This window comes from Adiantum capillus-veneris, chromosome 27, assembly GCF_014529385.1.
Source record: "Adiantum capillus-veneris isolate H3 chromosome 27, ASM1452938v2, whole genome shotgun sequence".
NCBI lineage: Eukaryota > Viridiplantae > Streptophyta > Polypodiopsida > Polypodiales > Pteridaceae > Adiantum > Adiantum capillus-veneris.
The window spans coordinates 6,595,950-6,623,651 of record NC_140957.1 but is presented as its reverse complement, the minus strand read 5'-3'; positions in this window follow the sequence as shown (position 1 = coordinate 6,623,651).

The following is a 27,702-nucleotide window of genomic DNA, read 5'->3' as shown; positions in this document are numbered from 1 at the left end:
CTCTCTCTCTCTCTCTCTCTCTCTCTCTCTCTCTCTCTCTCTCTCTCTCTCTCTCTCTCTCCATCCAGAAAAGCTGTCACACCTCGTCGCTTTCTCACTCCACCCATTGCACACCGGCTTGCCCCATTGTGCTGCTCGCCCTCATTGCCAGCTCAGAGCGCAGTGCTGAAGTCGCCTCCATCGCCACGGCATGAGCAGAGTCAGAGGAATTCAAGGCAAAGGTAGACCCAAACCCACTACCACTACCACCTCGCCATGTGCAACAAAGGCCTCGCGTAAGGCGTCAGTCACAGAAATCCTTGAATGGACATTATGGCCTTGACTCATGAGTCTTCAAGTGAGGGCCCAAATGCCATCTCTTGGAGTGCGTTGATTGACTGATACACGCAACAAGAATAGGGCCGCAAAGCACTCGACTGTTTTCAAAGGATGCAAAGCGAGGGCCTCTCTCCAATTGCAATCACATACGCATGCATCTTGAAGGCATGTGGCTCAACACAAGAAGCCGATATGGGTTTCAAAGTTCACCTTGACATTGTTAGTCAGGGGTTGTTGCAGAAAATTGCCGTGCTTCACAATGCCTTGGTCGACATGTATGCCAAATGTGGTGCTACTATGCAGGATGTCATCTTTCGAAACACACTAATTGCATGATATGCCCGACAAGGGCCGGGCAAGAAGCTCTGGGCTATTTCGAGCAGGTGCGAAGCGAGGGCCTTTCTCCATACGCTATCACCTACGTGTACATCTTGCAGGCATGTGGCTCTATGCAATGTGCTCTTGAAAAGAGATGGCGTGCTTGGCACTTTGAGACCTACTACTTACTCTTGCACCTTGAAGGCCAGTGACCTTATGCAAGCGGTTGACATGGGTGAGAGAATTAATGAGGCCCTACGTGGTCCGACGCTCTTGGGGAAGCATGGCATGCTCTAGGCTGCTTTTAGCTGATCCAAAGCAAGTGTATCTCTCCAAATTTAGTCATCTATATTTTTGCCTTGAAGGCTATGCTTACATCTTGAAGGCATATTGCTCTATGCAAGAGCTCGAGGAGGTTTCTTTTTGGAGTGTGGACTCTTGGAATATATTGATTCCAAGATTTTCCTTGTGCAACGTGCTTTGCATTGTCTTGGTTGATATGGATGCAAAGCGAGGGCCTCTCTCCAGATGCAATTACCTACGTATGTATCTTGAAGGCATGTAACTCTACACAAGATACTGATATGGGCACAAAAATTCGCAATTATATTGTTAGTTAGAGGTTGTTGAAAAACGATGTCATGCTTGGTACTCCCTTGGTCGATATGTAAGCCAAATGTGTAGTGCTCAAGAAAGCACAAATAGAACTTGAGCAGCTTCCTGGCTGGAATGTCGCCTCTTGGAATGCACTGATTGCGGGATGTGCACAACAAAAGCACGGTCAGAAAGATTTTGTTGAAGTGAAGTGAGGGTCTCTCTCCAGAGGCGATCAACTATGCATGCATCTTGAACGCATGTGGCTCTACGAGAGATGTTGATATGGGCACAAAGACTCACCATTATATTGTTAGTTAGAGGCTGTTGAAAAAGGATGTCATGTTTGACACTGCCTACTATGGTGCGCTTGAGAAAGCACAAAAAGACGTGCTTGAGGAGCTTCCTGTCCGCAATGTTACCTCTGGGAATGCATTGATTGCAGGATGTGCACAACAAGAGCATGCTGTTGAAAAATGATGTCCTGCTTGGCACTGGTTGATGCCAAATCTGGTGTGCTTGAGAAAGCACAAAGAGTGCTTGAGCAGCTTTTTGGACGGAATGCCGCCTCTTGAAATGCACTGATTGCGGGATGTGCGCAACAAGAGTAGGGCTAGAAAGTTCTCGTCGAAGAAAAGCGAGGAGCTCTCCCTAGATTCAATGAGTTACACATGCATCTTGAAGGTATGTGGCTCTACGCAAGATGTTGATATGGGCACAAAGTTCCACCATTATCTTGTTTGTTAGAAGCTGTTGCAAAAGGATGTCGTGCTTGGCACTGCCTTGGTCGATATGTATGCCAAATGTGGGTTGCATGAGAAAGCACAAAAAGTGCATGAGCAGCTTCTTGGCCAGAATGTCGCCTCTTGGAATGCACTGATTGCGGGATGCACGCAACAAGGGCAGGGCTAGAAAGCTCTTGTTGAAGCGAAGCGAGGGGCTCGCTCCAGATGCAATTAGCTACACATGCATCTTGAAGACATGTTGCTCTGCGCAAGATGGACTGATATAGGTACAAAGATTCACCATTGTATTGTTACTCAGAGGCTGTTGAAAAAGGATGTCGTGCTTGGCACTGCTTAATGTGGTTGGTGTGCTTTAGAAAGCACAAAAAGTGGTTGAGTAGCTTTCTGTCCAGAATGTGGCCTCTTGGAATGCTCTGATTGCGGGATGTGTACAACACGAAGGTGACCAAAATTCTCTAGGTTGTTTTCAGTGGATGCAAAGAAAATATATCTCTGCAAATTTAGTCACTTATACTTTCGTCTTGAAGGCATGTGGCTCTACACAAGTGCTCGAGGAGATTCATGTCCTGAGTGTGGACTCTTGGAATGCACTAATTTCATGATTTTCTCCACAAGGGTAGGGCCAAAAAGCTCTATTTTCCTTTCAACAGCCTTATCCAGATGCAATCACGTACGCAAGAAGCTGATATGGGCACAAAAATTCACAATTGTATTGTTCGTCAGAGGCTGTTGAAAAAAAGATGTTGTGCTTAGTATTGCCTTCCAAATGTGGTGTGTTTAAGAAAGCACAAAAAGTGGTTGAGGAGCTTTTCATCTAGAATGTCATCTCTTGGAATGCACTGATTGCAGGATACGCACGATAGAAAGTTCTAGGCTGTTTTCAGCAATGCATCTCTCCAAATTCAGTCTGAATGTGACCTTCTACAAGATGTTGACATGGTTGAGAGAATTAATGAGGCCATACCTTGTCCAGGGCTCTTGGGGAAGCATGTCATGCTCTAGGACGCTTTCAGTAGACGCAAAGCAAGTGTATCTCTCCAGATTTCGTCACCTATACTTTCTTCTTGAAGGCTATGCTTACATTTTGAAGGCATCTTGCTCTATGCAAGAGCTCGAGGAGCTTCATTTTGGAGTGTGGACTCTTTGTGTAAGGTCTCTGACCCCGATCAAAAGAGCACCATTGTACCATGAAATGAACATAATGGAATAAGTTGCTATTTTTAGCAGTTTTCCAAATTCTGTCAGTGCCATGATGTTTAGAATGTTTTAAAGCTTTGAAATATAAATTAAAATAATTTTTGTAAAAAATTTCCAAAAATAGAAAGTTTTTGGTCGCCCGACCCGTCTAGTTTTGACCATCTCAAAAAACTGCACCTGTACCCCGAATCTGAAAAAAATGCATTTTTGGACCCCGAGGGCTGCTAAATATGGCAGGTACTCGGTCCAGTACGTCTTAGTTCGAGCTCCGTATAGCAGTTTACGGCGTCAAAATCCGACTCGTATGACCCGTTTTAGCCTAAAACCAATTTTTCATAAAATTGTCCGGGGAGGCACTGGGGACCCGGGGCTGTGTGGGAACAGGTTCGAGGCCACTCCAGACCAGCTTTAGCAGCTAGGGGGCGCCCTCTTGCCTTGTGGGAGTCTTTGGGAAGTTTCCAAGCTTGCAACTAAGTGTGAGAACCAGTTAACTGGACACTTGGTGGGTAGGCAACTAGACTTGCCATGCAAGGACTGAGTGCTCACTCAAATGCTTATAGCAGCACAAATCGATTTTCAGCCTGTAGGAGCCTATTTAAAGGTCTACTCACACACACACCCAGTACACACACACACACCTTGGGGGAGGTGCTGCCGGTACACACACCTTTTGAAGAAGAAGCAAGGAGGGAGGTGCTGTCGAATTCTCGCCCCAAGAATCTCGTTTAGATCAGAGAATTGAGAAGATTATCAGCCCTTAATCACGGTAACCACGGTTTAATTAATGCCTTCTGTAAATTCTTTTCATTACCATCTAAATTCCTCGTCTATTATGCTTATTCCTAGTCATAATTCTCTATAATTACTCTCTAATTTCTCCTTAACCATATTCTATTATGCAATCATCATCCCATAGCTGAATTATCAGCCATTCATCACTCTTAATTAATGATTAAGTGCATGATTATTAGATTTTTTTCTCTCTAGGTAGCATAGTAATTAATCGGTAAGCCGGTAATTGTGTAGATTGATGAGAATCACTCTTTCTGTCACTCATCAATATTGTAGCTAAATTAAATTCATTTCTCTTATGCATTAAGATGTAATTAAGGGAAAATTAATCCATCATTAAGTCTCTAAGAGTTGACTTTTCTTACACCTATGCATAAGGTGAATCTGCACCATCTATTTGCTAGGAAAGAGATTAATCATACTTAATTCATTTCTCTGGTAATTCCATTAGTGAAATCCTATTATTCTTAATCATGTAAGCCGAGTAATTATCTTTCGAGCCGATTCCCATAGGATTATGTGTCATCCATAATGATTGCTATATGAAAAATCTAGACCTCTCCTATAGGAGGGATTAATTGATGATGCTAATATATCTATTGGGTTGTTATGACGCTTGCGAACCTTAGCTTTTTCTCCAAGCTAATTATTTAAAGTAGTGAGTAAAATGGATCCGGTTAAGAGAACTCGCTTTCGTGGTGCCCACGACCGCGAGGCAGGAACAAGCAATGTCAATGGAAAGGGAAAAGCTCCCATGGAGGAACAAATACCGGCCATCTCACGGGCCATCGACGAAGAAATGGAAGAGGTAGGTCATAATTTCATTCAAGCTGTTTAATTTAACATTGCACACGTTTAGTTAGGAATGAACATATCCGCAAACATGTTGGAGAAATCCGACGGAAACCTCGGCATTGAATTCATTGTACATTAAGTTCTAAAGTAGGAAGGAAATAATTGATGGGTATGTTGGTTGTAATAGGAAAGAATGTCTGCTAGGGAAAATTTAGCTCGACATGTTCATTTTATTTCCAATGTTGAATCAGTCCTGACCCCCCTACTGATCACAGGGGGTAGAGTTCCTCATTAAGGGCTCTTGAATCCACGACTTGCTTTCTATGCGGTGGATACCCACGACTTGCTTTCTATGCGGTGGGAACCCACGTCTTGCTTTTTATGCGGTGGGAGTGTCCATGACGTGCTTTCTATGCGGTGGACATACCTAGTTGTATGGGAAGCTAGGCGACAACAAGAGGAGTGAACTTGGAGGGGGGATGTTGTACCTCCAGAACATTGGAATTTTAATGAAAAGGTTTGAGTAGAATTTTTACTAGAATACTGTCTTGGTGTTGTTTGCAATACTGGTTGAAGGGCTGTCTTAACGAACAATGTGCTTCGGAATTAAAACAAGGAATGTTTATGTTGAACAACCTTTGTGGTAGTAATTAGGTCACACAAGGAAGTGTGAGTGTGGGGGTGGAAAGTGGGGGCTTGGCTCAGGTTGCCAATGCCTACGAGATGGGTGGTCCCGATTGGTCGGGAACTCTCTGTCCACATTGTGCTTACTTTGATATTAGTAATACTCATTGCCCCTAGAGCGGTGAAATCTCGAGGGTACGTGCCTCTGAAATATGGGGAAAAAGGCGCTCGGGGTTTCTCTCCTCTTGGAAGGTGGGTCTTAGGATCGCTAGATAGTTCAAGTACGCTTCCTCTACGAGGTGGAGCTAGATCTCCTTGCTAGTAATCTCGAACTCAACTCACCTGTGATGAGAGATGGTCCGCTAGTTGAACCCTGAACCATTTTTTTTGCTTCCGCAATAGATCTAGTGGCCACCAGGTTCACCATCAGATCCGCCATCCTGATATGGCGGGGTGGGGACCTCACACCTTGAATGCACTAATTCCAAGATTTTCCTTGTGCAGCGTGCTTTGCATTTTCTTGGTCGATATATATGCAAAGCGAGGGCCTCTTTCCAGATGCAATCACCGACATATGTATCTTGAAGGCATGTGAGTCTACACAAGATACTGATATGGGCACAAAAATTTGCAATTAAATTGTTTGTCAGAGGTTGTTGAAAAAGGATGTCATGCTTGGCACTGCCCTGGTTGATATGTAAGCCAAATGTGGAGTGCTTAAGAAGGCACAAAGAGAACTTGAGCAGCTTCCTGGCCGGAATGTCGCCTCTTGAGGGATGTGTGCAACAAGAGCACTGCCAAAAAGCTCTTGTTGAAGCGAAGCGAGGGGCTCTCTCTAGATACAATTAATTACGAATGCATCTTGAAGGCGTGTGGCTCTACGCAAGATGCCGATATGGGCACAAAGATTCACATTATATTGTTAGTCAGTGGTTACTGAAAGAGGTTGTCGTGCTTGGTACTGCCTAATGTGGTGCATTTGAGAAAGCACAAAAAGTGCTTGAGGAGCTTCTTGTTCGGAATGTCACCTCTAGGAATGCATTTATTGTGGGATGCGTGCAACAAGAGCAAGGAGATGTCCTGCTTGGCACTACCTTGGTCGATATGTATGCCACATGTGTTGCGGTTCAGAAAGCACAAAAAGTGCTTGAGAAACTTCCTGGCCAGAATGTTGCCTCTTGGAACACCCTGATTGCAGGATGTGTGAAACAAGAGCACGACGAGAAAGCTCTTGTTAAAGAGAAGCAAGGAGCTCTCTCCAAATGCAATAAGCTATCCATGCATCTTGAAGGCATGTGGCTCTATGCGAGATGCCAATATGGGCACAAAGATTCACCATTATATTGTTAGTAAGAGGCTGCTGAAAAAGGATGTTGTGCTTGGGACTGCCTAATATGGTGTGCTTGAGAAAGCACAAAAAGTGCTCGAGGAGCTTCTTGTTTGCAATGTCGACTCTTGGAATGCATTGATTGGGGGGTGTGCGCAACAAGAGCAAGGCCAGAAATTTATTGTTGAAGCGAAGCAAGAGGCTCTCTTCAGATGCAATCAGTTACGCATGCATCTTGAAGGCATGTGTCTCTACGTAAGATGCTGACATGGGCACAAAGATTCACCATTATATTGTTAATTAGAGGTTGTTGAAAAAGGATGTTGTGCCAAGGAAGCTCTGGGCTTCTTCACATGGGGCAGACATTCCATGACGAGATTTGTAGTCAAGGGCTATTGAAGGAAGATGTCTTAATGGCAGTGCTTTGGTCGATACAAAAGTCAAATGCAAGATATGCCCAACATGGCTAGGAAAAATGAATCTATGGCTTTTAAGCTTAAAGCATGTGGAAAAACATCCACATGGGAGAGCCTATTCAGAATGAGACTGCCAGTCAGGGTTTGCTGAAGGAAGATGTCGTGTGTCGCAATGCACTGGTTGATATGTATTTCAAATGCAAGTGCCTCACAAAAGAACAAATGGTCTCAACGCACATTCTATTCAGGATCTCATCATTTGGCGGTGGTTTGGTCGATATGCATGCTAAATGTGGTGTCCTCACCATAGCACAAAAACTTCTTGAAGGGTATCCTCTCTGGGATGTCATCTCTTGCAGGGGTTAAGTGCAAGAGATGCCCAACATAGTTAATGCAAAGAAGTGCATTGGTGATAGACATTCAATCGCACGGTGAGTAAGAATTATCTTTTTTTTTTTTGATACTGGGAACGCTACTAATGAACACAATGAAAATTGTACGCTGTCGTGGGAATGGGATGTTCCCTTGTATTATAAAAATTGGGGAGGACTCTACAAACTCCCCCATGCAAGGAGACTTGCATGCTTTCTTTTTTTTGAAACATAAAAATGAAACGACAAACAACTAATAACATTGACATCTTCTATGATCATGAACATTGTGCTTGACAAAACTCTAACACTACTTGTGGTTTTTTTGCGAGGTATCACTTCGAAGCACTACGATCGGTATCCCATTTTTTTGAGGTACATCTCTGCATCATGACGATCAATATCCCAAACACCCTCAAGTAAAAAATCTAACACACTTTCATGAAAAATCTCTCTCTCTCTCTCTCTCTCTCTCTCTCTCTGTGCTTCATTTTCTCTCGGGAAAATAAATAAATATAACACCCTTGATGTACTCTCTCTCTCTCTCTCTCAGCTTTGTTTTGATGTCTCTCCTCCAAATTAATAATTGAAATGGCATACATAATTTCCAATATTTTGTTTGATCTCAATTCGATGCGAAGGCAGCTAACGAAGCACTCTAGTTGTTGTAAATCTTAGCAGTGTCAAAATGTCTATATCCTACCTGCAGGGAGAAGGAATCTGTGTGTGTGTGTGTGTGTGTGTGTGTGTGTATACTTTTATGTGAGTGTTTGTCTGTGTAGAGAGAGACTGTGTGTGTGTGTACTTTTATGTGAGTGTTTGTCTGTGTAGAGAGAGAGAGAGAGAGAGAGAGAGAGAGAGAGAGAGAGGGCACCTCTACAGTCGCCTTCCTTTGGTTAAGGGGTAAGGCTCCGTCGGAGCCGGTGCCGAGGCCTACTAAGGGCATGGAGACTCCTGTGTTGAGAATAGCGTACTCCGCCATTCTGACGAGCTGAAAGGCCATAGCTAAAGCTCTACATATATGCCGACTGGACTATTTGCACAGACGGGTGTGCTATCGTAAGCATAGAGGACACGGGCAATTTAAAATTTGGAAAAATTACCAAAATACCCCTCTAATTTGTGGAAATTCCCAAAATACCCCTCAAATTTCAAAAATTCCTAAACTACCCATGATATTTTGTCATAAATTCCCAAAATACCCTTCAAATTTTCCAAATTTTCCAAAATGCCTGCCCCAGGTTTTGAGATTAAATTTCTCTAAAGACAAAAATTTGTAGCTTTCCATAAGAAGAGTATTGTTTTATCAATACAAGATGCTAAAACTAGAATTTGAGTTCGTTATGTAGGCTTTGAGGATGGATTGCTTCATTGTTTTTAATAATCTCCCTTTTCTGCGAGGTAATTTGTGACCAATTACATGCTATGCACTCAAAAATGGATCTCGATTGTGAAAAAAGAATAAAGATTAGAAAATCTTGAACAATCCAACCAAAATAGATACAAGGGTATTTTGAGAATTTCCACAAATTAGAGGGGTATTTTGGTAATTTTCCCTTAAAAATTTTACCCACGCAAATGGCAAATCCATGTGCGGGCTTACGCGAAAAGAAATGTTGCCTAGGGAAGAGGGGCCCATAGCGAGAGTTTCCATAAAACCCAAAATAGGGCATTTTTACAACCAGGCGATCTCTCTCACATAAGAACAAACAATCAACCCCTTATAGGCTCCCAAGTAGAGCTCACTTACATGAACACTCGTTCTCCAAATGGTCCACGATCACCTTTAGGCTGGAATGCATCCATGACACATAAAGGCCACATCCTGCTCTCCTAGTGCCCAACCCTATCCTTCATTACCACAAATACCTGCACAATACCCGAATCTCGGCAAAATCAAGTAGAATTTGAAGTAAACATTAGACAAATATATAGAAATTCAGAATTAAATCATAACCACACGTGCAACTCTAACTCACATTGCCAACATCTCTCTAACATAGCAACAAGCAATCAATGAAGTAAAATCTAGATCCAACGTGTATCGAATCCCTCTCTCATGGTTCCAATGTGTATCAGTTAAAATGCATCAACGTACAGCAAACATGAGAAGCTCACACCACAAGTACAGACTCAAATTGTGCTACACAGCCAGAACCATTCAAACAAGAGAGCACATGATAGATCTATCTCCTTCAACACTCCTACACTTCCCTCCCTCCAAAACAATCACCCTAATCTCATAGCCAAACCATTCACAACAAGTGCAAAGACCACCCGCACATCAATCCCCTTGCATGCACACGCATGCTGCAAGACCAAACAAACCACATCACGTGCAAAGATCATCAGTACATCAATCCCTCTGCATGAACACTTCAGTCCTGATCTGCAAGAAACTTCATTCTCAACCAATTACTCCATCAAAAACAGTTCAATAGTCATGCTCTACATTCTCAAATGGCTAACGCTCCTTATGGGTACAAGGCATAATAGAGAGGCACCCTCAACTTGAAGGTTTGGTTTGCACATCATTGTTACTTCACAAGAATGGTGGCCATGTATGCTGTTGCAGAAGGGTACATGTGATGCCCGTCTTCCTTTGCAAAATTCCATGCAAGAAATCGCCTTTTATCATCAACACACCATAAACCCAAATACAAAAGGAGGAAAGCCCTAATCCAAAACCGACACCAAAGAGAAAATTTCTACTCAAGGAATCTCTTACCTACTTGGAGATAATCAAGGAGATGAAGAAGAAGATGGAGATGGAGCAAGAGCACTCTTCAATTGCACAAATGAGAGAATGAGTGATTTTTAGGTTTAGGTGAATTTTATATGAGCTCGCCCATTCACACTTGGGCACCCATGCTTAGCCAACTAACCCTTGAATGTTCCAATTAGAGTGCACCTCTCATCGGTGATCACTCTTATCCTTTTCCTATTGGACCGACAAGCCCGGCCCATGACTACTAGAAGTGGACGCCGGTGGTTAACAACCACGTGTATATGGTAACAAACCCCCCTTGAGTGATGCGGTGAATGAGAGCTGGCACATATAGTAAAGGGAAGTTCCATGCCTTAAGGACATGATCAATCCACAAAGGGGAGTAAGCCCAAAGCTTTGTGAAAAGATTCAAACTTCTCATGAGACAATGCCTTTGTGAAAAGGTCTGCAAGCTTGTCCTGTGTTGGTACATAAGCCAAGCTGATATCTCAAGTTGAGAGCCTCTCCCTGACATAGTGGTAATGCACCTCAATGTGCTTTGTGCGAGCATGAAAAAATGGGTTCATTGCAATTGTCAATGTAGATAGTGGTGGTTGTGTCCTCTCCAACACCCAAATCAGCCATAAGGCGTCTAGGCCATACACACTCAATCGTAGCTATGAAGATTGCCATGTACTTAGCCTCACAAGTAGAAGTGGCCAGAGTAGGTTGCTTCTTGCTCAACCATGATATACATGAACTACCAAGCATGAAACAAAAACCACTTGTGGACGCTCGCGTGTCAAAACAACCAACCCAATTTGAGTCCAAAAAAGCATATAATTTTGGCGGCAATGATCCCCCCTTGGGATAAAACAAGCCAAGATGTAAAGTACCACTCAAGTAGTGCAAATCCTCTTGAAAACCTATCAATGCTTAGACCCTGGGATATGCATAAATCTGATGACCTGTGAGACTACAAACTAAATATCTGGCCTTGTGTTGCATACATAAATATAAATGAGGCATTTAATAGCAGTTTAGTAAAGACTGACATCTGCAGGATCACCAGTATCATGAAGACTCAATTTCAAACCTATTTCCATGGAGTGGCAATAGGTTTGCAATCCTCAAGTCCAAAATTACATAGCAATGTCTCTATGTAACTTTTTTGACACAAGGCGATACCACCATCACACTGCTTAAACTATATACCCAAGTAATGGTGCAACAGCCCCAAATCTTTCATCTTGAAAGTAGCATTCAAATTAGACTTAAGTTCAGCAATATGTCTCTCATTTGGTCCTATGATCAGCAAATCGTCCACATAAAGAACCATAGTGAGAAGTACATCACCCTCACACTTCACATACAATGTGCATTTTGTTGGACTATTACCTCATTTGACCAAATGAGTGCCAGCTTTCTCATACCAAGCACAAGGAGATTGCTTCAATCCATATAAAGCTTTCTTACATATAAGACTTAGGGTAGCTAGACCTTGAGATCCTCCTCCCAACCTCCCATTATAATGGCAGACTCCTAGCCTCTTGTCCTAGATGGATCCCCTTTCCACATTGACTAGCCTGGCCCCTGGCCGTAGTCCGTGACTCCTTTTGCCCTTGTTGACATTACTCCTCCCTTAAGGAAGAGTTTTCATCCTCAAAAACAAAAGTGGGAAACTTCTTCTTAAGAGCACTAATGTTTTCCCAAGTGGCACCTTCTTCAGGTCGATCTTTACACTTGATTAAAGCTTGTGGACGTACATGATGACGCGTACGTAAATCATGATAGCAAGAATTTGTTCAGGTTTGTGCGATGGGATAGAAGGTTCAACGAAATTGACCAGAATTATTGGTCAATGACATTGCCGTCCCCATGTAGTCGCTTACATAAACGGCTTACAGGAAACACCGGATGGACACGAGAGTGTGTGGGTAATAATAATTTGTAGGCACAATCACCAACTCACTTGAGGATTTTGAAAGGCCCACAATATCTTGGAGATATTTTAGGTGTTGGCCCAGTTTTCAAACTTTTTGAATGCTTTGGCACACGTAAAAATACTTTCTCTCCTTCTTCAAAGGTAACTTGTCGACGTTTCTCATCAGTGTACTTCTTATACCAATCTTGTGATTGTCAGACATTCCGACGAGCGAGTTTCAACATATCCATATGGTCTTGGAGAATATCCTTAACCTGCTGGAGTTTTACGGTTGCCAACCCTACCGTAATGGTGGGTGACCTAGGTTGAAAACCATACATGAGCATGAAAGGACTAAATCCAGTCGTAACATGCTTAGCACTGTTGTAAGTGAACTCACGAAGAGGTAGATATTCTTCCCAGTCTGTTTGTTTCTTGCTAATATATGCGCGTAGCATATCCTCTAGTACTTGGTTAACTCGTTCAATCTGACCATCCGTTTCTAGATGATCGGTTGTACTGAGGTTGAGTTGTGTACCCAATCCTTTAAACACAACCCTCCAAAAATGAGTGTTAAACTTGGGATCACGATCACTCACAATGTTACTTGGCAAGCCATACAACCTGTATACATTGTCCACAAATAACTTGGAATAAACTTACATAGTTTAGTCAACCGGTCTACAATCACCCATACTGAGTCATGACCTCGTACAATGGTTGGTAAACCCACAATAAAATCCATAGAGATACTTTCCCATTTCCCATTGGGAATCTCTAAAGGATGTAAGAGTCCTCCTGCCTTCAGGTACTCTGCTTTGTTAACTTGACATTTTTCGCAGTGCAAGACATAATCTTGAACAAAGCCATGTAAACTTGGCTAGTAAAACTGTCATTGTACGAGATCATAAGTCTTTTTAATACCTGAGTGCCCTGCACTTGGACTGTCATGACATTCATAAATAATTTGGCACCAAATGGCAATGTCCGTTGGTACACAAACTCTCCCCTTGTGGAGTAGGTACCCATTGTTGATGGTAAAATTCTTCCATCGCTGTAGTTCATCACTCGATAGAGGAGAACTATGTGTGGAGGTTAACGATACACTACCAGGATTGGAGTGAGAAGGATCCCTCATTTGCACATGGCTCCACACTTTGGAATATGCATCATCATGCTCATATTTGCCTTGAACATGGATGCCAACTGTTGCCTCATTTGGATCCAATGCTCACCTAGATCTAATGTTTGGGCTTTCCCCACCCCTATCTTTCCTCTTCTTCAACCCCAAATGCCAAGTGTGTTGCAAGCATGCCCTCTACACTGAGCAAAAGATTAGGCTTGCAACCTCGCGAAAGAGATTTTCTTAAAATGTATGGATCAGATCCCTCCACGTGGAGAAATCGCCAACTATGAAAATTTCCATGCTAGGAATTTGTCTATCGATTGACGTGGAGAACTTGAAGGTCGCGACTCGCAGAGTGAGACAACAACTTCTCGTATCCGTTGTCTTCTACCTATAAAGGTAAGAGAGAGAGAGAGAGAGAGAGAGAGAGAGAGAGAGAGAGAGAGAGAGAGAGAGAGAGTTTTTAAAATTTTAATTTTAATTTGGATTTCAAATTTTATTAAATATTACTAATAGCTACTAAGATTAATATAAAATGCTCTTAACTCTTCTAAACACAATTAAACACTTTCACTCTCATCTTTTCAATCTAGTGCTTATCTTTTCAACTTTACTATCATGTCATGCACTATAGTTTTCTCTTCTTCCAAAAGGGCTTTTCCCTTTGTGGGACGGGCGTCTAATCTCACTCCTATCTCATTGCAGACATAGCGAGAACCACAAATAAATTGTCAATCCATGGGACGAAGTTTACTCGACTAGTGCATTGAGGCTACGAGAGGTTGTCAATCTCTTGGAAAACAACAAACAACTCGCATCTAACTCAAGGTACACTCAAGTGATAGAAATCACCAAAAGCCAATCACTCATCGATAAACAAATCACATCTGTCACAGCATCAAACGACATCCAAACGTAACAAAACTTCTAGGACATGTTTATAAGACCTAAGCACACATGTTATGGTCTCAAATCTCACTTTAGGTCAAGTGAAAAAATCACGATTATTAACAGAAGTGAGTTTTGACCTAGTCGTTTTCGACCCAGAATGCATCTAAATGCTTAGCAATGATGCCCCAATCCCTTGCCTATACTTAGTCTTTGATTTTGAAGTGTAAATTCCTACTTATGATGAAATTAGGCCGCGAATCGGTGACGCCAAAAGCTACAAAATACTGTGAAATGCTTACGTCAATGTGTAGAGCTCTTACCTGCGGTTGCAACGCAACAAACGCGCCTGCAATGTGACAACCGGGGAGGGAGTAGGAAGTGCGAGAAGGAGAGAAGTGAGCGCCATTAGCTCACGTTGTATTTCATTATCTAAGAACTTATGAAAAACATACAAAAATTGGCTTTTATACCTTAACCAAGATTTTTGGTGATCAAAACTAATAATCTGGGAGCTCTAACTAAAGATAGGTTGATACAATCTGGAAGCTTGTAGCCCCGACTCATCAATTAAATGGTTTATCCGGATAATAGGAGTTACAATATTCTCGATTCATCAAAATAATAAATATTTTTACAATGAAAGCTCCGAAAAATGTGATCTGAGTTAGCTTGCTGCTAACATTCCCCCCCTCCTCGCTTGTGTCGTCCCTTGACACAATTTTATGGGCTGAAGTAATCTTCGGGTTGACCGCTGGCGAGGCGGTCTTCAATTGCATGTAAAGCTTTCTCATATGTGATGTTTCTTTCTTTGTCTAGAGCCTGCAAGAATTGCATGGTAACCCTATTTTTGAGCTCAATGGCTGAGTAGCCAACAAATCTGGAGGTGAGGTTGTTGATCATTGGCTTCATTCGCCAAGTGAATAACCTTGTATAAAACACTTCGTCAAACGCCAACATATTGCTAGATGGCAAGAACATGCATCGGGCGTAGAAGCCATAAAGGACTTTGGTGTATCTCAACTCCATCGATAAGCTTTATCTTGAGTTAGTGTTTGATTTACATTAGTTCAGATTGTGCTCTATTCATTTTTAGAACCATCTCTGTAAATTCTTTCATACTTACCTTCTTCCTTGATTTTTGCCAATGTTTAGAGAGCATGGTGAAGAGAAAAAATAAATCGGAATCACCACAAAGAACAAGAACAAGTCAATCCAAAAAACTTATTTCAAAGAGATGCTTACCTCTAGCATCCTCTTCTAAAGAGCCTAATGACAACATTAATGCTACATTTGAAGCACCTCCAAAGCGCTCCTTGGGAGTCAACAAACCGTCAAAGAAACTTCCCCTTGCTCTACAAGCCAAACCCACCTTTCCAAGGAGGTGAGTAGTATGTGGTTGTCTCCTAGCAGCTTCAGTCACTTTTGTGCATGTGTGTTTTTGTCAAGAAACCTTTTCCCTTATATAGGCATGAGTGGTCACAAGTCTCCTTTTTGAATTATTAAAGGGGTTGAGAGGTGAGCGGATGGGGGGAGAGAGGGAGAGAGAGAGAGCCCACAAGATTTCAGTTGAGAGCAATGGTGTAGTGGGGGGGTTTCTTTCAAATAATCGCTAGATTCCTTCCAAGGGGAGCGGTACCCTCAAGTCAAGTGGGTGGTGATTATGAGTAGGCTAGGATAGCCTTTTAGCTCCCTTACCCTTTTAGGAGGGTGCTCCCTAGTTAAGTGTGTGTTCCCTCATAAGCTCCTTTGACAAGAGCACATGACTAAAAAGGGATAGCAAAGAGAGAGAGAGAGAGAGAGAGAGAGAGAGAGAGGGAGGGAGAGGAGGGGGCGCTTCCCACAATTGAAGGGGAGGGGATAAGAAGAGAGAGTGAGAGAGAAAGAGAGAGGGGGGAAGAGAGTGAGATGGGGAGGTGGGTGAGAAGAGAGAGAAACAAAGAGAGAGAGAGAGAGGAGGCGGGCGGGAGGGGACGGCTTCCCATGTTTAGACGGGAGGGGTGGTGGTAGAGAGAGAGAGAGAGAGAGAGAGAGAGAGAGAGAGAGAGAGAGAGAGAGAGAGAGAGAGAGAGAGGAGGCGGGCGGGAGGGGACGGCTTCCCATGTTTAGACGGGAGGGGTGGTGGTAAGAGAGAGAGAGAGAGAGAGAGAGAGAGAGAGAGAGAGAGAGAGAGAGAAGGGGGGGGGCGACCGGCTTCCGGTGGTTCCCTCGAGGAGTGGGGGGGGGGGGGGAGAGAGAGAGAGAGAGAGAGTTTTTAAAAATTTTAAGTTTAATTTGGATTTCAAATTTTATTAAATATTACTAATAGCTACTAAGATTAATATAAAATGCTCTTAACTCTTCTAAACATAATTAAACACTTCCACTCTCATTTTTTGTCATAATAATCAATATCTAATTCTCCTAAATGATTTTCTCATATTAAACTGATCATTTAATGTGGGGAAGGCCAGGGGAGAAAAAGCTAGAATATTGGTTAAGCTAGGAGACCGGCCACAGTAGGGATCCAAAGGAGGGAAAATAGGGATCCAAAGGGGGGTCCATCTGCAAAAGAGCCATGTGCAACAATGGGCTAAAAAAACCCTAAGGTTCAGCCCATTAAGACTTCCAAAATGCTAAGGTTCCAAAATTCAAAGGTTGTGTCCAAAGGTCAACCCTAGGGAAAATTGGATGCTTTGTGTGTGCCCTAAAATTCTTTGCACATCCCTACATGGGAGGGGGCGAGCCCTAAAGGTAGGGGATGAGAGAGAAAGCCACACACACACACACACACACAGGCTCCCTTTACACAAAGGGAATGAGGGACACATGTCAGCTCCCTAGGCGAGATGTCCACAAGGTGTGCCCAATTTCTATTGGATGACCCTTGAAGTGGACCAATGAGAATTAAGCTAGAGTAAATCTAGTTTAATTAATTTAAAAACATTTAATAAAAGAAACCAATGAGAATTAAGTCTCCTAGAAGACTATTGGGCAGTCTCCCAAGGGGTCCAATGAGCATTCAGGAGCCCCATGGCTTGCCTGATTCCTATTGGCGAGGAGGCAAAGGGGTCCAATGAGAGTTTAGTTTAATTATTTAATTACCTAAAGCTCTCACAAAAGGGGAAAGGGGGACACATGTCAGAAGGCTATCACTTATGCTGCTTAATTGTAATTGGCTTGACTTGGGGAGGGCCAATGAGGCTTTAGCAAGAGCAATTAGCAAGAGGGCTCGCCCAAGAGAGAGAGGGGGCTGATTTTTGCAAGGCATTATCACACACACACTCACACAAGCTCATGGTGAAGAAAGAGAAGACTATCTCTTCCCAAGCTTTAATGGAGAACTCATCACCTACTCCAAGCTTGTGAGATAGAAGCCTACATCAACACTCTCTTGGATGTGGATGCAAATCCAACCAAGAGCCAAGCTTCAATGCATGCTCATCTCCTCTACCAAGCTAATTACTAAGCTAAGCTATGCTACATATGAGTGATTATGTGAGGAGATGTACATCTTTCTCGTAAGATACTCCTTCTTCCTCTCAATCTACTCTCATACCCTGCTAGCTCTCACCATCTTCGAAGGTGTGTGAGGTCTTGCGTCTGAGAACGGGGATAATTCAAGTTGTGTTTGTTAAGTGTTTTGCTTAGTGCATGAAGTTTCCATCTTCATTGCACTAGCTAGTCTTGAAGGAACACAAAGAATTGTATTGTACAATGTCTCTCTTGATGGGAGAAACCATAATACAAAGCCTTTTGGAGGGGGGACCGGCTCCATGAAAATCCGGTCCTCAACTGTTGTCAATAGCTTAATTTCTCTCTCTTTTGAAAGTATTGTCGATGCTATCTAGCTAGGTGTTATGCTTTTTGTTGCTCTCTCCACCCAAGCACTCTTGTAATTCTCATTAGGAATCTATTCTAATGAAATGCCCACTATGTTCATGCTAATTTCCGCTACTCATAAGTTATTAGGCCATTAAATGTTACATTGGTATCAGAGCTCAAGGTTTCTCTTTTATTGCTCAAGAAGGGAGGTCCTCAAGCTAGCTACAAATGGTTGGTATTATTAATTGCCTGTGAGTAAGTAGAATAGAGATTTTTCAGCCTTGCAGTGCGCCTGCCTTCGTGCAGTTAACGGGGCATCACCGTCGAGAGCTATGGTCTTAATAGTGGAGTCCTACGGGGCTTGCCTACGGCTTAACCACTATTGAGATATTAGAAGCTTGACAGGAGTCGGTGCTGTTTTGGTGTCAAAAGACCCTCTCTTCTATTCCTTGCAATTAATGGTATTCGAGCCGCGGGTACAGTAGCTTGAGTGCTTTTTTCTAAAGGGGTAAAGAGGAGTAGCAACTAGGGCTTGAAGTGCCAAAGTACACCTAAAAAGTTTACACCTAAAAGTTGTTAGAATGGCTGACAATAGTAAAGAGAGTGAAATTAATGTTGATAACTTTGATTTTGCTCATGAGCAAGCTACTAATGATGCTTCAATGCTTGTTAACTATCTTGTTTCTAGGCTTCAACAAGCCATGGGCAATCCATCTCTCCAAATTGAAGTGCAACGGCAGCTCCGTGCTCACGGGATTCTGCAAGCTCATCACCATGACGAGAGAACACCTAGGAAGCCTCCTTGTGAGACTACCAAAAGAGGTCTCTCTCCGATTCGGGAAGAAGAAGAGAATCCATATGAAGGGATCAAGAATTTACTTCTTGATGATGCATCTCCTTCCCAAAGGAGAACTCAAGAGCTTCCACCGAAGGAACGAGAAAGAAGCGAGTCTCCCGCCACCTCGGCGGAGATGGCTCCACGAAGACGGCGGGCTAAACGCTCTCCATCACCACCAAAGTGGAGAAGACCATCACACTCTTCTCCACTCCATAATTCAAAGAGGGATGATAAAAAGCAAGAGAAGAAAAAGGCGAGAAAGAGGACACCCTCTTCTCCATCTTCTTCATCCTCTTCCTCTTATGAAAGCTATGGTGAAGACGACAAAGATCAAGACAAGAAAAAGGCGAGAAAGAGGTCACCCTCTTCTCCACCTTCTTCAAATTCTTCACCTTCTGAAGAAAGTGATGGTGCAACCTTTGAACCATCAAAAAGAAGAGGACATAGGAAATCCTATGCCGCATGGAAGAGGTCGTCCAAGTTGAAGAAATTCAAAGAGGGAGGGAAGAGCATCTCTTTCCTTACCTATGATGGTACCTTTGGTGCTACGGACAAAGTCTTGGCCTTTATCCAACAATTCGATGCGGCGTTTGGAGATGAGGGCTTCACGGAGTCCTCTAAGCTACGCCATGTAGCTATGCACTTTCAAAAGTCCGCCAGACAATGGTGGTCTAGCCTACGAGCCAACGGCGAAGCTCCACAAACATGGAAAGCTTTAAGAGCTTCCATTATGAAGCAGTTTTTGGCCACCGATGCCAAAGACAAAGTACTCACCGAATGGCGAAGCTTAAAGCTCTCTCCCAATGAATCTATCCACAAATATGTAGGCTGCCTCCTTCCATTTGCCGATTTGACTTAAATTTTTTGTGCATGTCTGTCTTGTCCTTTTGATCATCAGCGTATCTTCAATTTTTTCATTGATCTCATTTGCTATTTATTATTATTTTTTGACTGTTTTATTAAAAAAATCAAAGAAAATAACAAAATATGCTAAAAAAGCAAAGTGAAAATCCAATAATTAAGAAAATCCATTAAAAAACACAACTTATTATTTTTTGTGAGATTTTTTCATTTTTAAGTCCCAATATAAAAAAATTGATGAAAAATAATAAAAAAGACTATTTTTTGATGATTTTCTCATAGTATATACACTATTTACACTCATCGGGGAGATGTTATCGGTTAAATTTTCCCTGTTGATGATTTGTAAGGGTATTTTAGGTAATTTTGAAAAAAACCACACATTAACATCAAACTCTTACCTCCCTCTTCAAACATTGCCCTTAATTACGTTTTTAGTTTCCTTCCACCCCTTCTAGATGGTGTACTCCGGGACGATTGTGTGCATGGGTTGAACAATCGTGTCTATGTATAGCTAGGTTGGCTCTACCATGGTTTGAAGATCAATGCAGCTCAAACCATTATGCTGTGCAAGAGTTGGGTCTTGAGTAAATAACTCAAGGGTTTCTGATGTCGAGGTTTTCTTTTGTTGTCTTCCAAAGAGCAAATCTTGTAGCTTGTGTGCTCTTTGCTCTATTGCATCAGGATGTTGTGATATACTGATTTCCTGAGCTGTCGGTATCCATAGTGATTGTTGTCAAGCTTTTACCCGCCATTAGTATCTTGGTTTTCTTGGGTCAGAATGATGTGGTTGAGTCTTCTGAGATTTAACTCTCCATTGCTTGATTGGTTTTATAGTTTGTGGAGAAGATAAGTGCTCCTTTTTCTTCCAAATCCATTTTGTTTTAGGTTCTCTGCTCGAAGATGCTCTTCTTTGTGTTTTGAACCTTGGAAACCGTCTTTGGTACAATAGATGATGTTTTTGGCACCCAAATTTGAATCGGCTTGTCCTTAAGTTGTGCCTTTGGTACCCAAATTTGCATGACTCCTTGCATGCTACTTGTAGAATTTTCTTTTCTATTGGATGGAGAAGATTGATTGCTTCGTGGTATGCTCTAATTGTAACCTCCTTTCCATTCATCCTTGCTTGGTGCAATTGGAACAATGAGTTGTCCGCCTTCAGGTGATAGTTTGAGTTGATTGGTATCCCAATCTGGTATTGCTTTGTACTTCCACATCCATGAGATTTCAAGAATCATTGTTTCATTCATGTGTTTATCTAGTAAGCATACAAATTGATGAGGGCATGAACATCCATGTACTATTACATTTAAGTTGACTACTCCCAATGTTGGTGTTGGGTTCTTGTTGCATCCTTTAATAGTCGCTATTCCTGCTATCAAAGACTAACTTGTTGCTTTCTTGTACGTGGAATAATTGACTGCATTTACTTGAGCTCCTGTGTCAACCAATGCATTTGTGCTATGATTGTTCAGCTGTACTTTGTTGCGAAGGTCCATTCCATCTAACCATTCATCATCTGTTGACACTGCATCTTTCTGTAATTCCCATTGTCGGTCATCTGGTTTCAGAGTGTTGGTGGGAATAGGTATGTGTTGATTCTTGAGAGCAGCTTTCCTTTTGAGTACCTAAAGTCGAGCTTCTTCTTAGGCTTCATCAATAACCTGTTGTCGTTTATCTTTTGTTGCTTTGCTACATGCATCCTTTCTAGCAATTCATTGGTTAGTGGAAAAATGTACTTCTTTAAACGACATCCACTAATCCAATTATCCATTGGTTCACCATCTAGGGTGGACAACTTAATAGCTCCACTTGGAGATACATCTTCAATAATAAATGGTCCATTTTCCTTTTTCTTAAACTTGGAAATGTATTGCTTAAGGGAATAGACTAAAACTAAGTCCCATTTCTTGAAGATTTTTGTTATGAGATAGGAATCAAAAAACTGTTTTTATTGCCGCTTTTGTGCATAGATGTGAGCTACAAAAGTTAGCCTTTTGTCATCAAGATTTTTTAAATCTTCAAGTCTCTCTGACAGTTTATGTCCAATCCACTCAAGATCTTTAGCTACCCTTAGTGTCGGCAATAGAAATTCTATCGGCAGTATGGCATCAAGACCATAAACAAGGTTAAAGAGTGTAGCATTTAAAGCTATTTTGAATGGACCTCGATAAGCCCATAGAGCAGCATGGAGATTCATTTCCCAGTTTATCCTTCCTTGACTAACCACTTTAGTCAATACCGAGGTAAGAATTTTATTCATATGCTCAACTTGTTCGTCTGCTTGTGGATGATAGGGAGCTGATTGTGGGTGATAGGGAGCTGCTTGTGAGTGATAGGGAGCTGATTTGTTATGGATGACCATAAATTCATTAAGTAGATACTCAATTACCTCATTGAGGAAGTGAGTTCCCCTATGCTTGACAATTTCTATTGGCAGTCCATATCTTGTGAACACATACTCATATAAGAATGCGGTTGTGGTTCTGGCATCATTCTTTTGCGTTGCTTTAGCCTCGGCCCACTTGGTCAAATAGTCCGTAGCTACAATGATATATTGAGCTTGGTTTCTATAAGTAAGTGGTTGTATTGGCCCAAAAAATTCTATACCCCATTTTGCAAAAGATCTTGCCCCCATCATTGGTCTTAAGGGCATGCTATCTACACGGGTTGGCATTTTTGCTCGTTGACAAGCATCACACCTTTGAACATATTCTTTGGCATCTGCAAAAATTTTTGGCCACCATATGCCTACCATTAAGATTTCTCTTGCGGTGGTCTCACTAGAGAAGTGACCTCCAACTAATCCAACATGTGCATGCTCTATAATGGGAATATATTCGTCTTCATTTGCACAAAGATGCAAATGTTGATCTTTACCTCTCCGACACAATTGGTTTCCAATAAGAGAATAGTCTCTTGCTTCAGTTTCAATTGCTCTTTGACGGCATTTACTCATTTCCCCAGGAAATGTTCGGCTTGATAAGTAAGTAGCTAGATAGTTACTCCACTTAGGAGCAACTGATATTTGGAACAATGTTACATGAGGTATGGGTGTTTGTTTTTGACATTAAGGACAATTTTTCACAAAAGAGTGAACATCCCTCCTTAAAGTTGGCCAAAATACTCCAAATCTCAAGATCCTTTGCATAGTTTGGTCTTTCACAAAGTGAAGTCCTACCATGGTAATATGTGCTTGACTCAGGTATTGGTTTTTCTCCTCAGGGTTAATGCATAAAAGCAATATTCTATCTTGATTTATTTTGTACAACCTTCCAACTAGTAATTGATACATAGCCGATTGCTCAATTAATCCGATTGTAATAGGAAGTGGTATTTGCAAATGCACTTGAGCTATGGTCATCACCATCAAGGTATCATTTCCATGGAGAACAGATATGCATCTGGTAGATCATCGTCTAGTCCCTTAGGTGGTTCTCCTGAGACAATCCTTGACAAATGATCTGCTCTTTGATGAGTGGTTCCCTTTTTTACAGCTATAGTGAAATCAAATTCCAGAAGAATGATGAACCATCTCACTATTCTTCATGTGTTGCATGGCTTGTTGACCAAGTACAATAAGGCTTGGTGGTCCACAAAGAGCACAAATTTGTTTGATAATAGGTAATGTCTATACTTTTTGACGGCATAGATCATTTCTAATCCTTCCCTTTCGTTGTTTGTGTAGTTTTTCTCTGCCATATTTAACTGTCGGCTAGAATAAGAAATAGGAAAATCAAATTTTCCGTCTCCTAGTTGAGCTAGTATACATCCGATGGAAAAATTGGAAGCATCTACATATCTTATTCCAATCTGGTGCTTTCAATATTGGAGCTGAGGTGAGAGTTTGCTTAAGCTCCATGAAGGATTCTTCACACTCATCAGTCCATTCAAAGTGTGTGATCAAACTGTACATGGGTTTTGCAATATAGCGTACATGTAAATGAACCATCTGTAATATCCACAATGTCCCATGAAGGCTTGAACCCCTTTGATTGCTGTCGGTCTAGGAAAATCAACAATAACATAAATTTTATCCATATCAGTAGCTATGCCATTTTTAGACACTATATGTCCAATAATTTTTTCTTATCTATCCATAAATGTGCACTTTTCAGGATTTAAGAAAATCCTATAAAGTCTACATTTTTCAAATACCTTTTTGAGGTGTTCAAAATGATTAGTCTGGATTGATGAATGTACACATAGATCATCCATATATACTTCCAAGAAACTCCAAAGATATTCTTTAAAAGCATGGCTCATCAATCTTTGAAAGGTGGCAGGAGCATTAGTTAACCCAAAAGGCATAATCCAATAGGCAAAAATACCCATTCACTTGCAAAGGTAGTTTTATGATGATCCTTGGGGTCAACCAAAAGTTGATTGTATCCCAAAAATCCATCCAAAAAGCTGTAAGCTTCTTTTCCTGCAACTCGTTCTAAAACATGCTCAGTGATTGGAAGAGGAAAGTTGTCTCTAATCGTAACTGCATTCACTTTCTTGAGATTGACACCCACCCATAATTTTCCATTTTTCTTGGGTACTACCACAATTGGAGAAACCCAATCTATGTGTTCAATTTCATAAATAAATTTGGCTTCCTTTAGCTTTTCAATCTCTTCTTTGATCTTCATGGCAAATGTCTCATTATATGTGTACGGCCTTTGTCTACTTGGTTTCACATCATCTATCATGGGTATGTATGTTGACAGATTTCTGGATCGACTCCCTTGAGATCCTTATAAGACCAAGCAAAGATATCTCGGTATTCTTTTAGTAAGCTTAACAAAATCTCTTCTTCTTCTTCAGTTAAGTCATTTGCAATGTAGGCAGGTCTAGGCTCTTCTCCTGGTTCGGCTAGATCTATCTTTTTTGTGTTTTCAGGTCCTTCGTAGGACTCGCCCTGTTTTCGTAGTTCCCTAATAGGTTGTTTGACTATGATTTTTCGGTCTTGGAGAGTATATTTCTTGTAATGGGACATAACAGTCATTACATCTTTACCATCCCCTTCAGTGGTTTCCATTTAAGTTGTATATATCTCCTTTAGAGCTTTTTTCAACTCTTGATATTTCTTGTTTCGCTCAACTCGTGTCATGGTTGAATCCTTGTTCTGGTATTTTGATTTTTCTTGAGTTTTTTTTCTCAAAATTTTTAATGTTTTTGATATTTCTTGTTTTTTGTTTAAAGGATATCTTCCAATGATTTTGTCATTGACACAATCATGTGCATCTATCTGCATCAGAAATTGTGTTCTACTGGAGACTGATGGCATTGGTCTAGCTTTCAAGTTTCCCGTGTTTCTTTTTCGTCTATACCATTTCTGTTTTCTCGGTTTTTGGTTTGGAAAGTCAAAAAACTTTTCCTCCCCTCATTTCATGAGTAGTTTAGTTCTCACATGTTCTTTTTCACACCCCAAATCATTTGAGGTAGCTGAATGTTCTTCTAACTCATCTGTTGCATCATAGTAGAGGTTTGAAAAGACTTGTTGAGCTTTCATCAAGTCGTTGGATTTTGGAATTTTGGCTTCAACGTGAAGGATTGAGATCATTTGTATGGGAATTATGTCATAGCCATCCTCATTGCAAAATTGAGTAGGCATAGACATATTTACACATACATCCATTGTTGTTAAAATTTGAGTCCACTCAAATGGCTCAATCAAATGCTCTAGAAAGGGTTCAGGTACATGGGCTTTGTCTATGCAATCCCTTTCTAAGCTACAATCTTCTCATTTTAAACTCTCGTTTTCTGAGGCTCCACACATCCTAATAGGTGTGTCTTTGTTCAATCAAGATGGAAGCTTTGGAAAGGTCTCTTTGAAAATCTAGGTACAAGATTGAATTTCTCTTCGGCCTATTAGCCACAAACGGATGGCAAAAGTGAGATAGCCAATCTTACAATACTTGATCTATGAAAAGATTTATGTTACAGAAGTAGATCAAAGCTCACAATGGGAGAAGTACTTACCCCTTGTAGAGTATGCATACAATAATACTGTCCATACTACTACGGGAAAAGCACCTTTTGAAATCATAGAGGGAAGACCTAAAAGTCCCTTGCTACTTAAAGTACATGGGAAGATATTCACTGGCTGATTTGTATAGCCGTGACCTACAAGAATATTTTCAAACAATTAAAGAGGTTATATCCATATCTTAACAAAGGAAAAAAGTTGATGTTGATAAGCACAGAAGAGCCTTAATGTTCAAAGAAAATGACTGGGTCTTACTTAAGTTTCTCAAGGCTTGATTGATGCAAACGATGGGCAAAAATCCTACGGGCTATCAAAAGTATTATGCTAAATTAGAAAACAGATACTATGGTCCTTTTCAAATCTTGAAACCAATCAATAACATGGCTTATCAACTCAAGTTTCCCAACCATTGGCTCATACACAATGCTTTTCATGTGAGCCTACTTAAGCCCTACAAAGGAGAGCCACCAAGAGAACCAATTATTGAAGACCCTCCAAAAATCGAAGACCAAGAAGAGGTGCTACAACCCGAAGCTATCCTTCGGCATGAAGACAAGGTACTACGGCATGGTAAGATTATCCAACGATTGTTATTAAGTTCAAAATTTATCCTTTTGAAGATGCTAGATGGATGCAAGGAATACATCTTAAGGATAGTATGAACCTTGTCATTGCTTACAATGTTGCACTAGAGTAAGCAAATGTAAATGCTTTCTAATGAACAATGATTTTGTCTTATGCAAAAATTTAAATAGTATGCACGCTTAGAATCATGTTTGTGATGACGACGTCACTCAAACACCAAGTAGAATTTGTCACTCTACTTTGGGAGTATGATATGGACTAAAGAGCAGACATGCCTGCGGTAGCTACGTTTCCCAAGCACCAAATGGACTAGTCTTCCATTCTGGAATGATGTCGCAGGGTGAAAAGGGATCCTCTACCCGCTAAGAAACGTAGACTAATGACTAAGACTTTATCTCTTCTACCTCATAGTCAAGGAAGACTATGATTTCAAGAGAGAGGTAATGTCATAAAATCTAATATCAAACCAATCCAAATGATTTTCTCATATTAAACTGATCATTTAATGTGGGAGAATAAATGAGAATAAGGGTTAGAATATAGACATGTGCTTATGGATCTGTCTCAACATGGGGCCAAGGTTAAAGAGGTCCAAATGAGAGATGGTATGTTAAAGAGCAAGGCTACCTAATGGAGCTTAAAGACGTTAGGGTTAGCTTCATTAAAGACCTTCAAAAGTTAGTGTTAAAAATTCATTTGACCTTAGGCAAGCTAGGGATGACCTTGAGATGGAAACCCTACCCAAGCATGAGGTGCTTGTTGGCTTGCTAACTAAAGTGCTTAAAATGTTTGTGGGAACCTTGCCCAAAGCTTGAGGTGATTTTTATGCTTAAAATGACTAAGGTTCTTGAAGTGTTCAATTCAAAGATAAACTCTCAAGAGGCATCAACGGTTTCCATGCTTAATTGACTAAGTGCTTGAAATGTTCAATTCAAACCAAATGACTTAAGAAGCATAAAAGACACATGGAAAAATTCTCCACATGTGGCCCTCATGATGTGCTCGAATCCTATTGGTTAGGTTTTAAAGGGGTCCAATGAGAATTTAGATGCATAAAAATAATAATTAAGTTCTTTCTCTTAAAGAGAAAAAAGAGGACACATGTCCCAAATGATATAATTGAATATTACTAGAGAGAGAGAGAGAGAGAGAGAGAGAGAGAGAGAGAGAGAGGTGGACCAAGCATGAGAGGGGGTTATACTCTCCCACACAAACACACACATTATCTCATTGTGTGGAGTGCAAAGTGCAAGAGCTCCATCTCCTTCTCCAAACTTGTTGAGAAGTGGAGAGCCTACACCAACACTCTTGGCTATGGAATGCAAATCCAACCAAGAGCCATGCTTCAATGCTTAAGCTTTTCATCTTCTTCATCTTGATTACTAATGCTATTATGATATGCTAAGCAAGAAGAGTGATGATAAGTGAGGAACTATTTCTTTCTCCTACGGATGATTCTTCTTCCTCTTCTCTACCCTCATTCCCCGCTAGCTC